Below are 14,004 nucleotides of genomic sequence, written 5' to 3' on the forward strand. Positions count from 1 at the left end.
ATGGTATTCACATCATATCTCCCAATGTCTGATATAGCATTGGGTTGGTCAAAAAGTTCATTTGTTTTTTCTGTAAGATGGCTATAGCAGTACTTAGTTGTTTTTAACTTTATTAAAAAAAAAATGTTGTTAGACTGTATTGTGACAGCTGTCATATCAGTGTGCATTTTTTAAAAAATCAGAATTGCTGAATTTTTGTGTAGTCATTTTAAGTCTGAAGATGGAAGAAAATAAGTGACATTTTCAGCACATTATGCTTTATTATTTCAAGAAAGGTAAAAATGGCACTGAAACACACAAAAAGATTTGTGCAGTGTATGGAGAAGGTGACTGATCAAACATGTCAAAAGTGGTTTGCAAAGTCTCCTGCTGGAGATTTCTCGCTAGACAATGCTTCATGGTTGGGTAGAGCAGTTGAAGTCGATAGAGATCAAATCTAGACATTAATTGAGAACAATCAGCATTATACTGCGTGGGAGATAGCCAATATACTCAAACTATCCAAACCAATAAAGTTACTGGTGAAAATGAAAAATGTGTCGTTTATTTTGTGGATAAAAACTAAATGGACTTTTTGGCCAACCCAATAGATGTTCAATAAATACTTAATCAATTGGATAAAACATGCATTGATTGCCACAAGGCTTTGAGTCATTAATTACCCCAATAATCAAGTAAAGACAAAAATATGCCCTTTCCATAGCTGAAAACTCTCCATAGTAACAACATTTAGAGTTGGCATGTAGCCACCTGAAAAAATGACTACATTTCTTAGCCTCCCTTTTAGTGAGGTGGACCACTACTTAAGACTATATATTCTGGACAATGGGGTATTAGTGGGAAAGTCTGAGGAAGCTCCCAGGATTCTATTTTCACAACTAAACCTAATACTAATGAAGTTTTCAAATCTGTCGGGGGGAAAAAAAATTATTCCAGGTCATGTCAGCCTTGTCCCAACTCAGATCCATGAGATCCATATCCACTTCCACCAGCAGGATATTCCAATCAAGTATGCTATCACAAGACCTATTCAGACTCTTTACCGCAAGGTCTTCCCACATCCCCTCCTCCCTCAGGGCTGGCAAGAGGTCCTTGGCTGCTGCTGATAACACAGGGAAAACACAGATGGTATCCACAGCATTATCTAGATTTTCAGGAATGTGGGAGAATTTTCTCTCCTGTCTGTTTTAATTTTTAACACAGTACTTTCAGGAGTATCTGTGGTCTCTTTTGGCTCAGGGCAACTAATAGTGACAATAAATTTGAAATTAAAATACCTATTATAAATACTGAGATACTTGAGAAATCTTACTCAAGGCTTTCCAAGAACTAGAAACTTGAAGCCCAACTTAACATTCTTGATTATTGCTGTATCCTATGAGGTCACCCCTATTTGCTGAAGGTAATAACAGAGATCAATTCAAGTTCCATGGGCCTGAAGCTTATACAGTTTGGAAGTCCCTCCCTAGAAGAAGAATACAAAGTTAAAATCACAAAATTAGGTGCAAGGCTTTGGAAGGAGTCTTTATGAGCAAGGAATTTTAGAGCTACACTACACTACATTGAAGTCTTAGGTCTATCATTCAATATAAGAATATCTACTAAATAACTGTTAAATAAAATGAAAAGGTGAATGAGTAGATCTAATATTTATTTGGTAGTGTTAAGTGTGAGGATAAGATGTTCATTCTATATAAATTTTCAAAATTCTTTCCTTATTTTAATGATCTGATCTTTTTAGGGTCATCTTAAAAGTTCCCCAACACAACGGCCAGTATTATAAGGAAAACATTGCTCTTTTTAAAACTGGATTTTCCTTAGGATATAAACTATTTTCCCTGCCCATTTTTTCCTGGTATCACTCTGTGTATTTGTAGACTTGTTCCTTGTAATGAGTTACTGTATTTTGGAATTCTCTTTAGTAGCCAGCCACTAGGATAGGCTACAGGAGCACAGGGCACAAGGATTAAATGAGGTAGATACTGGGTGGTGAATAGTTTCCATAATAAAATATCTTTAAGGAATGAGAACATTCTTTATATATTCCCCTTTCTGCCTTTGTGCACACATGTATGGGCATTCACACACATCTATGCTAACATTATACAACCAGAAATAAACAACATAAGTTTTCAGTATTGGTTAACTAATCTGGACCATAATCTGCATTGGAAAAAAAACTTATCTAAGACCGCAGATATAGTGTCTTGTGTTAATTCTATGGGAATGAGAGAAATTACATCAAATCCCATTGTTAAAGAGGTAGGAGGGCAAAGTGTTTATACCTCAGTACGGTAGATTTCCAACTTGATAAATCTCTATCTTTAAAAATAACCCTTAAAGAGACCTTCCTCTTTCACTGTCAGAAAAATATAATCACAGCCTACTGTCTGTGCAATTTCACTTTCCATCTCTGCTATGTGCAGCCACTGTCAAGTTTCAGAACAGTTCCTTGTCTAATCTTCCTGCTTCTCCAGATCTTTGATACAGAACCTGTTAGAATGTGTTGCTTACTTTTCCAGTTCCTATGTTTATCTCACTTCCACTCTTACCATCTGCGGTACTGCATTTCCTTCAGAAAAATGAAAAGTTTTCACAGTGCCCAGAGCTTTCGCTGCAAACAATGCCCTATTCCCCTCTTCCTTCCTTCCTTTCTCCACTTTTTATTTGGCCTTATTTTGCGTTAAGGTCAAGCTGTTTTAAAGAGTTCACTTGGCAAACATTCCTGCAGGGCTGAAATTCCTATCCAAAGAGTTTTGATGGCTATGTAAACATTTCTGCCATTTATTACTAGCTTCTGTCCAAATACACACACATTTTGGTTCGACCCCATTCTTCTGATTTACCTGGAAACAACCTTATAGTAAACAGGCAATAAGGAATTGTGGCTTATTCTTGCCACCAAACCAGGGTAACACAGTCATCCATTAGTGTAATGAGTCTAAAGAGCATGCAATAGAGCCTTCTCATTCTCTCAAAATGCCAATTCTACTTACTGCAAGCTGGTTAATACTGACAGTCTTTCAAGAAATACCAAAATGACAGAAATATTTAAAGCATACCCTTAATTCACTTACTTTAACATTTTTTAATTTTTGTTTTTATAAATGCCCTTACTCTTGACTGACACGTCATGTTTAATACATGTTTAATGAAAGAACGCCAGGTTAAAAATAACCTTGAAAAGCAAGTTTTATACTTCATATGTCCAGGTTTTCTCAGATGTGTTCCTCTCCTTCTACGGGGATTATATAATGATAGACATCAGCAAATGGAATTAGTTCTCTGTTTTTACAAGTACAATAACCTAAGTTTTAATTCAGTATTAACCTTTAGTACTTCGGTGACTTTGGCTAAGTTACTGAACCTCTGGAAGTGACAAGGGAAAATAACATCCATCCTGACGGATAGTAAGTTGATTAGAGATGATACTTGTACAGCATGACGTCTGACTTTCAGGAGCCATCAGCAAACGAAAGTTGTTATTACCATTATTATAATTATTATAATTGGTATGTAGTTTCAATGTCAATCTCTGGAATCTCACTGAACCACAAAAAAAGAAGCTGAAATAACAATCTGCATTTGTTATCAGTATTGACTTAAGCGGTATCACACATTCAGTTATTTTTACCTGACCTTTCAAGAACAACAAAAAAGTGACTGGCTATATTACTATAGTTAAATTCATCATGCCACAGATTTCCACATTTCCTTTTACTCATTCTAGGCATATCAGAGATAAACATTGTCCCAGCAGGTAATAGAGGGGCAAAATTCTTTAATACTTTCAGTTGCTTCTAGAATGATAATCAAACATAGTGAAAAATTTTACATACTAACAAGAAAATATGAATTTTATATCAGGCAATTAAGAGCTTTGAAAATCTTATTTCATTTGAAACTAAAAAATTCTAGTGCAGAACAAACATTTTTAAATCATTCATGACGTTTAAGGCTAAAAAGTAGAGGAGAGAGCAAATTCCAAAATCTGTTTCTCTAAAATGATAACATTTTATCTCAAACTATAATGTGACCAACAGTCAAATTCAGGGTTGTTAACTACATTAATTCCATGATTAAAATAAATTAGCTTTCCAGGCTTCCCTAAGCTATTCAAACTTTTAATTTTCTTTTAAATAGAAATGTAGGAGTTACTAGATGTAAATGATTGGAAGACATTAATGTAGATCTGCATGATATACATTACATATATATATATATATATCATTTCAGCAAATAAAATTGAAATAACAATATTTTTAATTTAAAATTGCTATTTGTATCATTACAACTTGATCAAAACTACTTTCTTCATTCAAAAAAATGTTCTTACACTTGCAAAATCCTTAAACATAATAGCAAAAGGACAATGTTTAAAATAGTAAAAGTGGTTTATATTAACTTGCAATTTTTATTATTAATAATAATGAAGCTGATATAAAATAAGGATGTAATGAAAACTTGGGCAAATATCTCCCAACATCTTATATGTCAGATAGAAGCAGGATAAAATATACTTTATTACAATATGAAATTGTTCATAAATTACCAAAGAACTATATGATTATATATTCTATCAAGTTTTAATATGTTTCAAAAATATCTGACAGATTGCACAGTGGAGATCTATGGATGGTCAGTTCACAGGAAAAAGAAATGAATTTATTTGATCAAATGCAAGAAAGTGGTGTAATTATCATACGTGATTTGTATAAATGATATCATCATGAGTCATTTCAGCATGGTATAAGATCAATCATCTTGATTTTGTTGAAATTGTTCCAATGATTTATCTGGGATCAGACATGAAGTAGGCAGACCAAGCTTGAACTAGTCCTTACCTATACAAATTCATGGGCAAAATTTATATACCTTCTGGTTCCATCAAAACAAAGAAAATTTTGACTCCTTTGTGAGAATAATTTACTTTCAAATGCTCCCTCATTTTTCCAACAGTTGTGGTTTAAGAAAAAAATTATTCTGATCCCAAAGAGAACTAAAATAATGTTTTGAGGGTTTTAAGGCAGTTATAAAAAATGAAACTATAATATTATAAGGTTTTCTTTTTCTCAGTCTCATGAGATAAAAACACAAATAAGACACTTATAGCCTTTATTTCTAGTCTCAAAAATGAATTACTTTTCATTTTGCATGGTTGGATGACTTATGTAAGAAAATTGTCAAATACATATATATATTTTTAAAGAAGTACCGAATCCAGAAGAACAGAGCGTTTGCCAAGGAACAATAATGTCATGTGGAGGGAGGGGGAGGTGGCGGAGAAGGGAAGGGAGGCTCGTGCCAAGCAAAGCTGGGGGCTGTTCAATCAGCTCTATCAGGGCTCCATCAGTGTCTCCACTCCAGCCAAATCCAGAGGAAACAAGGAGTCAAAGATTCAGGTCAATAAGCTTATAGGCGATTTGCACAAACAGCTCCTCCAGCAAGGTAAAAAACAAAGTCATATTGGCTTTTCTTTTTTATTCCTTCTCTTTGAACTCCCTGGTCCAAACACACTCTGGAAATGTCAATGTTATATGCAAGAATTTTAAAAGCTCAGCTTCTTAATCCCTTTAACAAAAAAGGAGCAAAGTTGCCTGTAAACATCTTTCTCCTTATGGAACTCAAAGTGATTATGGTAGAGCCACCTTTTGTGGATTCTGATTCCAGTTGCCCAAGCATCAGAGGAGACAAAAACATGTTATTAAAGGCGTAAAAGAAGAGGAAAGAAACCATATTGATTGAAAGGGGCTTATGAAATATAGGTAAACAGACTTTCTGAACTAAAAAATAATAATAAAATGAACAGAAGAAGATAGGGACTACAATGGCATGAATGTTTGGCACTGGACCAAATGCAAAACAAGCAGCTACCACTCCCACAACCAAATCTGTATGAAGATGAGTTTTCCTTCTTCTTCAACAGTTGTGGTTTAAGAAAAAAAAGGTACAGTATTAAGGATCTAGGTAATATTTTTGCTGCTCTACATGCCAGTAATCTAGACTTGGGTTTCTTATACTCTAACAAGAAATAGCTTTTCCTCAGTTATTTCTTAATTGTTAAAAAAGTTACAGAATTCAAAGACAGAAAGAAAAGGGGCGGGGGAGAGGGACATTTCAATATCTCTGGCAACCAGTTGGTAGAAATTGTTAAGCACAATAATAAAAATGATTTTGATCTTCGTGCCTCCTACTCTTTATCTTTCGGATACAAGGATGGGAAAAGATACAGAAAACGCACACCCAACTCTGGTATTGTGGAAGAGAGCAAAGTGACTCACACCATTCTCAAACACCCCAAATTGCTCTTCCAGAAATCACCTTAATGAGCTACAGATGGAGTCTCATCAAGCTCTTGGCTACAAGGGTGATTCTGATTGGGGTTATCTATATCTCCTGACAGCTTCCCCCAGTTTGCTGGCTTCCATTTCCTGCCTTTAAATTTTTTTTATTGACTGTATTGGAGTGACATTGGTTAATAAAACTACATAGGTCTCAGGTGTACAGTTCTATAATACATCATCTGTATTGTGTGTTCATCACCCCAAGTCAAGTCTCCTTCCATCACCATTCCTCCCTCATTACCCTCTTCTATTTCCCCCCAAGTCCCCTTTCCCTCTGGTAATCACCATATTGTTGTCTGTGTCTATGATGCTTTTTGAAAAACTTTCTGCAGCCCTTTTTTCTCTAGGTAGTTCGACATAATGTCATGACCATGCTTGTCCCAAGTATGCCCCAACTCTCATCTGTGGCTCTCTCACAAGCCTTCCAAAGTGGTGGGACTCCAAGATTCCTAGAGCAAGGAATTCCACAGGTATGACTACACCTCTCCCACTCCCCAGCTCTCTGCTGTCCTCTTCTGGCTCCCTGCAACACTAGCCTCATAGATAAAGTCCACTTGACTCAGTACCAGAAGCACACTCCCTTTTTACAGGTCTCTACGCAAAGTTCACCTTCCCCATCACTAGTTATAAACTAGCTCGCACATGCGCACACACATATACACAACATCATTCAATCACAGACTGTGTTCTGTTTTTCTTCACAGTGGTCACCATCACCCATCATATCACACACTGTGAGTTTGATTATTGTGCTCTCCTCTTGAAAGAGGGATTGACTTTTGTCTACTTCTGTATCCCCAGCACCGAGAAGAAGGTCTGGCACATAGCAGATGCTTAATATATGGGTTAAATCATATTGAATTTGATCTATTGGACAGACTGAAATTTCTGCAAATTCAATTAAATATCTGTTTATATTTGCTTTGGGGTTGGTATTAATTACTTCTGGGGATAGTGCTAAATCCAAGTCTAAGTAATCAGGTTATATTTTATTTTCTCTAAATGCCTTGCATTTTTCTATTTTAAAACTTATTTAAAATAGAAATATTACCTTTGCTTTCTGCATACTGCCTATGTCAAATCTTTTTGAATGTTGTGAGAAAAATGCATTGTTATGCCCTATTTCCTAATCTATGGATTTACACTGTGCTCCCTTTGTTCAACCGTAATCTTTCCAGATTGAGGGGCCCTAATATAGGGTGGGAAAAAGTAGGTTTACAGTCATGAGTGCACAAAATCCAAAGTTTATTCTTGCATTCTTATTTATTCATTACAGTATTAATTTCCACACAAACAACTGTAAACCTACTTTTGCCCCACCCTGTATTTATCTGTCTAGGTTACTATATCCGGTGATTTCTCTCATTATCCTCCATATCTAGATACTGGGACTAGAAGTAAGGTTTGTCTTCCAAAATAAATGTTGATAGCATCATCTTCCCTTTCAGCCTTTGTTAAAGACATCATCAGAGAACTGTTTATAAAGACCCTCTGTAACTTTTTTAGATAACCATTATTGATATTTCAGAGCTCACTGACATGCAATTTCTTTGTTTTTTCTTTCTTATTAGTCAACAGTGATATTGACCTGACACTTTTCTTCCTGTTCATATATCCTGTGACATTCTCCTGGAATGTGTCCCAAGATATGCGGATCGACTATAGTCATTAACAAACTTGAATATTTTTATGAGGAAACTCTCTCCCAAACAATAAATAATGGTAGACCAGTTTTAGAACTGCTCCATGTCAACCCCACTGTGAAGCTTACTATCTCTGAATTAATCCAAGAATTGCCAATAAATAAAAGAGTTTCCATCTGCCAGCAGTGACAAAATTAAAAGCTCCTCTGCTTGTTTTCCAGACCACCTGTGTTTCAATTTATATTAGTTTGCTTAGTTCTAAATGTGCATGGATGTACTTCTGTGTTTACTATATAAGCCAGAAGAAAAGGCAAAAAAAAATCACTGAAGCAAATAATCCAGCACCACAGGAAACATGTAGCACTTATGGACCCAGCCTGATGTCTTCGTCATCTGTAAATTCAAGGAAATAATTCTTGCTTGTTTCCTTCCTCTCAGAGATACTGTTAAGGCAAGACGCCAGACAATCTAACTGAACTCACTAAACAGAAGAGGATGGCACAAATTAAAATACTTTATGTTTTGCTAAAATTCTTAAAATCTAAGGATAGCAAAACAACCTTGAATAGTATTTTTTAAATAAACATAATTCACTTCAAAGATGAAAACTAGAAACATAAGCTATGCAACTGACTCGAAGTAAAAAGTGACACTGGAAACCCCAATGGAATTGTCAGGCTCAAATTTTAGACCCGTGACTATACTAACAAGGGTTTATTAAAGGTGATCTTTTCCTAATTTAATTGTGAACATTTATGCTTTAAATTTAGATGATTACGAACTCTACCCATTTAAAGGTAACGGAAAAGTCTGACCAACATTTTTTGACATTACTGTGGAATATTTACCTTATGAGAATGATGTGATCATATTTAAGCACATGTTTCATGATGACTAGCAACATTATTAATATTAATAAATTATTTGAGCCCTCTCAAAAAGCCTTCCCTTTTAAAATGATAAAAAAGATACTACCCACTTATAACTGAGGAGAATACTCCAATAATAAATAGTCATTCTAAACACCAAATATATCCTGTGTAAGGTAGAAGCTCAATTCTCTGTCATTGCTAAATTTTGGTTATGGCTAGATCTTTCGGTGAAGAAACTTTCCAAATAAAGCAATTAATTTTCTTATGTATATTGTCAAGTTTTAAGTTGTCATAAATGATTCAGAATATGTGCAAAAGGTATGTTTCATCAATGATCCAAAGTTAAAAATATTTTTCTTAAGAACAATTATTGCATGCTTTTGTAATCATGACACGGGCGCTATTAACCATTTACATACTTATACTTTTTTTTAATGTATTTTATTGATTATATTGTTACAATAGTTCCAATTTTCTCCCCTTTACTCCCCTCCACCCAGCATCTCCCTCCCCCAGCAATCCCCCCACAAGTCCATACCCATGGTTCGTAAAAAATAACTATCCCTCCCTCTCAGATATTAAGACCCTTTGTAATCTTGTAAAGGACAATGGGCGAAGGTCTCTGGCTCCTCTAGCTGCTTCAAGCTGGACATGGTCGTCGTCCTACCTACACTTGGGTCCAGAAATCCCTAATAAGAGTGGGGGTGTGGAGGGGAGGGTGGCCTTCCCACATGGGGAAGGATCGTGCAGACTCCAGGTCAGTTGGCTGTCTCCGGTCAACGGCGTGTTTGGTTTAACAGACTGGCATCCTTGTTTTATTCTGGGGGCATACTTATACTTTTTTAATGCCTAATCTATCTTCTTTCCTGAAACTGGCAAGAAAATATAATTATGTGTCACCAAGACTAATATGTGAATTTCTTCAGAAAGGTTAATTTCTAATTTTCCAGAGAGAAAATTTCCCTTCTGAGGCTAATCAACTTAAGTGAAAAATGAATGGAGTTCCTTGTATGACCTCAAGAGGGTGGAATATATATCAAAGAGTTGTCTCTCTTTCATACTAGGTCCTACCCACTTCAGTGGGAATTCCCTGGTTTCATTCTATACGAGTAAAATAATGAAATTATTTTCCTATTAAATAATGTGGCAGTAGTTTGAAACAGTAGTAACAGTAGTACTTATCCTGAAAAATATTATATGAAAATAAGAATTCTTATTCCCATCTATCATTACTTTCTAGTTTCAAACTAAACATTACAGAATTATTTTTATAATATGAAATTTATTAATTACATATCATTTAATATATTATACATGATATATTAAACATTATTTATGATAGAATTTGATGTTTTTCAAATTTCCAATAGTTCATCAAATAATTAATAACAATATCCATTAAACAATGTTCTTAATAATTTTAATTTATTTTTCTTAGTCTCTAAAAGCCTGTCATTATTTTTTATGAGTTAGAATTCTCTTTAGCCTAGACGGAGGTTATTGTCTGGAGACCATAAGTCTGTTTTCTTCCAATAACTACTAATCTAAAATAGGGATTCTGTAATCTTTTCATTAAACATAGGCCTTAACCAATGGTCATCCCAACAGAAAATCATACCTAATAATACCTATCATTAATGCTCCCTGTATTAATCAACTTGACAAAAATATCTGAATCTATACATTACCTCTTTAAAGGACAAGAGCAATAAGAATAAATGGGACCTTCTAACTATTGGGATTTTTATTGCAAACCTAAAACATAAGGTAGGTATTTTTCAGTGCAGTAAAGGATTTATTTGCTGATAAAGAAGGAAAATAGGATGTCCTCAAATAGATCTGAAACCCCAGCCAGCTCTTATATGTATTGTCATGGCTACACATCATCAAAAAATGGTTCCAACATCCAGAACAACTAATGAGAATATTTGTTTGGCCTGAAATTTAAGTTCACTTACAAAGATCTATTCTGTCTGTACCATTCTATCTGATCTATTATGTCAATTTCATTCTTAGTTTCAACTAAAGTCTCTGATGTGGAGACAAGGGCCAGGTTGCAAAACCATTCTGAGGTCTTCAGGATAATGGTCAAAGAGACAACTCTTTAAAAGGTTTTCTGAACCCCAGTGTATCCAAGTGCTGGTGCTGACTCCATTTGCACAGTTTTAGGGCACAGGGTTCTGCTGACCACAGGGATGGAACCTGGCTGGCTTCTTTTGATTCTAATACCAGCAACATGAGAAGTCATACTGGAATTTTAATAATATGTATCAAATGTATATGTGGCCACAGAGAAACGTTTATTATTAGCATTTTGGGGGGAGGAGGAGGCTATGGCAGCATCCTTGATTTCAGAATATCAAGTCTAGTTAACAAATTCACACAAAAAGATATTTTAAAAATCATTGCACATAATTTCTCTGACTGCCTAAAAAAAACACATCTGAATAAAAATGGTGCAAACACAGACATACAGAGACAGACATACACTCTCAGGCATTGTCTCTGGGAAACTGTCATGGTAAAATCAACACAAACAGCTGTTCCGAGGTAAGGAAGTGAGCCAAACACTTGTGAAACTGTATGTTGGTGCAGGAGGCAAGAGAAGACTCCCTTCACTTTCAGAGACAAAACAATCAAATAAAACTAAATAAAAAAGAATCATGAGAAAGAAAGAAAGCGAAGGCATATACACTTCCAGTGAGTACACAATTACTGGCAGGGAGCACTGGGTTCAAGTCAAGATTAAAAACAAGCTGAGATATACTGTCTCATGTTCTTCTTTTGTTTCAATATTCAAGTGTCAAAAGAGTTCCTAGAATGGAGAATGAGTTGGTATTTTCTTATTTGATGATATCGAAAAAAAAAAAATACAATCCTCAGTGTTGCAAGTTAATGTGAAACACCTACAGCATTCAGTTTTCAAAAGGAGTGAGCTAGAAACTTGGTCAGGAACTCCACCCCACTCACTTCTGCTGAAACTCAATGCCTCATTCGGTGCCTTACAAACAACTGGCATTCAATAAATATTTGTTGAAAAAATAAATGAATAACTGATAAATATTAAAGGCATTTGGATAAAATTGGTAATTGGCCAATCAACATGAACATATTCATAGTCAATTGGCTAATTAATGTGTAACTTTATTTAACTATACAATATAACTTATTAAAGTGAATCCACGTCTTTTAGCCTTCAATATAATATCTTATGTTTAAAAAGTTCTACATGTATTTTCAGGTTGTTGAATTACATGTTAGCAATTTCATCACCTTTACTCTATCAGTGCATTTTTTAAACTTTACAAAATCATCTTCAGTAAATGGAGTCACATATTTCAGCCAACCTTTAATAATTACCTTTGTTACAAAAGTATTCCACTTCTTCACAGCTTAGATTTTCAGGCCCAAATTCTGTGGAAAAGCTTTCCTCCAATGGAAAGTCCCCCTTTGAGATGATTTCTGTCTCTTCGGACGGACACTCTTCTTCTTCCTCTTCAATGGTGTCTTCTAGCGGCCCTTGAAAAAGAATCAGGGACACTGTACCAAAAATATCCAAAGATGATAGTGAAATAAAATCCTTAAATAGTGTCTTTTTGATTAAGGGGGTGAAAATAAATGTATTCTATAAAGAGGCCAGATAGTCCCACCAAATGTATTTGCACAAGATAATGCCACATCCACATTCACAAGTAACATGGACTCATGATAAGTGGAAGGAAACCCATGCCCAAAGTTTTTGCCTAGAGAGCAACCTTCATCTCCAACCCTTCCCCACCCCCAATTCCAAGTCCAAAGCTTTTCTTTTTTAAAAATTCTCCCATGAAGAGCAAAACTGTGTGCTTCATGTTCATTTGTATGAATTAACAGCCTGGTAAAGAGTACAAGTCTCTTTTACACTGTTGTACAATTTTACCTGAGATTTTAATAAAGATTTAAGGTAATTGAATGCATTTTAATTGAACTGAGATTTTAATAAAGTCTATACTTTAAAAAATCCATCCTAAGAGTGGATTCCAAGAAAAGATTTCATTATATGTGTTTGAGGCTTGAAGAAAAATTACATATTTCTCTCCCTGATGAAAGCATAACCCTATTCATAATTAATTGAATTTTTTCTGAAATGAAAAGTAGTTTTCGAATGAAAAATGTAATTTGTATTTATGTGATACTTTTTCAGTAATAAAAATACAACTTCCTTGGAGTGAATGAGAGTGAGGTGCACTACATTAATAGACCTATTTTATTGAAAGGAAAGGGAGGGCGGTAGTTGTTCCGACGGATCAGAAGTGGGCTACGTGGGAATAAGGCACGGCTGACTGCGATTTCTGCCTGTCCTAAAGAAGCAAACTGGCTCATTTTTCCTAAGCAGAAGCCTGTGCTTGCTCCTAAAGAAGCGATGTGACTTTTTATTCACAGAACACAATTATGGTCATTTGTACTAATTGTCACTCACGTCAGCAGTCTCATCAGACAGGCTATACACTTAAAAGGCTTCGACAGCCTCTTTCTCTTACTTCTTAGCAATATCCTAGGAAATTTTCAGACCCAAAAGACAAAAATAAATAATTTAAAATAGTGAGTATACCACAGATCTTATACATGTGTAGGCAAACAGAAATAGGTACATACAGCACACGGGTGTATCTGGTGTTTTCCTAAAGCCAGTTTCCAGAGGGCTGAATTCATATGACACACTTTCACAAACAGAATTAGTTGCATGGATTTAATTAACAAACATCCAAAGAGCTTCTCTGTCCTCTTTAAAAGTCATTTACTCTTTTTTTCTTTAAAATAGCAAATGTTAAGAAAGAAAGAATGCCCTAATTCCAAACACTCTGGCAATTTGTTTTCTTATGCTCAAGGTGGAAGGTTTAAAGAAAAAAGAAAATATGGAAAAACATGGATTTTTGTATAAATCACAGTCAACAATCATGGATCTTATACTTGTTTTTATTTCTTATCATTATTCAAAGTACATAATCTTTCACCTTTTAAAACAAGTGTCAAGTAGCAAGATATGCAAGGAGTATATAAAGTAGTAATGATCTAAACTATTACAATCATTAAACATTTATCTGATAATTCTAATTATTAAGTCTGAGTCTAATGAGTAAAAGAATATTTCTATATTTTTCAAAACAC

At 34.8% G+C, this 14,004-nt stretch overlaps 1 protein-coding gene across 1 annotated transcript in view; it reads right to left on the reverse strand.

The window, feature by feature from the left end:
- ZFPM2 (zinc finger protein, FOG family member 2) overlaps positions 1-12,393 on the reverse strand; it is a 348,432-nt gene extending 336,039 nt beyond the window's left edge. The window contains exon 1 of the mRNA XM_090282767.1: positions 12,220-12,393. The gene's annotated coding sequence lies outside the window, so the exon portion shown is untranslated. The remainder of the gene's footprint in view (positions 1-12,219) is intronic.
- Positions 12,394-14,004: the final 1,611 nt, after the last annotated feature.

Source organism: Furipterus horrens, unplaced genomic scaffold (assembly GCF_987537825.1).
Source record: "Furipterus horrens unplaced genomic scaffold, mFurHor1.1.pri manual_scaffold_7, whole genome shotgun sequence".
Lineage (NCBI taxonomy): Eukaryota > Metazoa > Chordata > Mammalia > Chiroptera > Furipteridae > Furipterus > Furipterus horrens.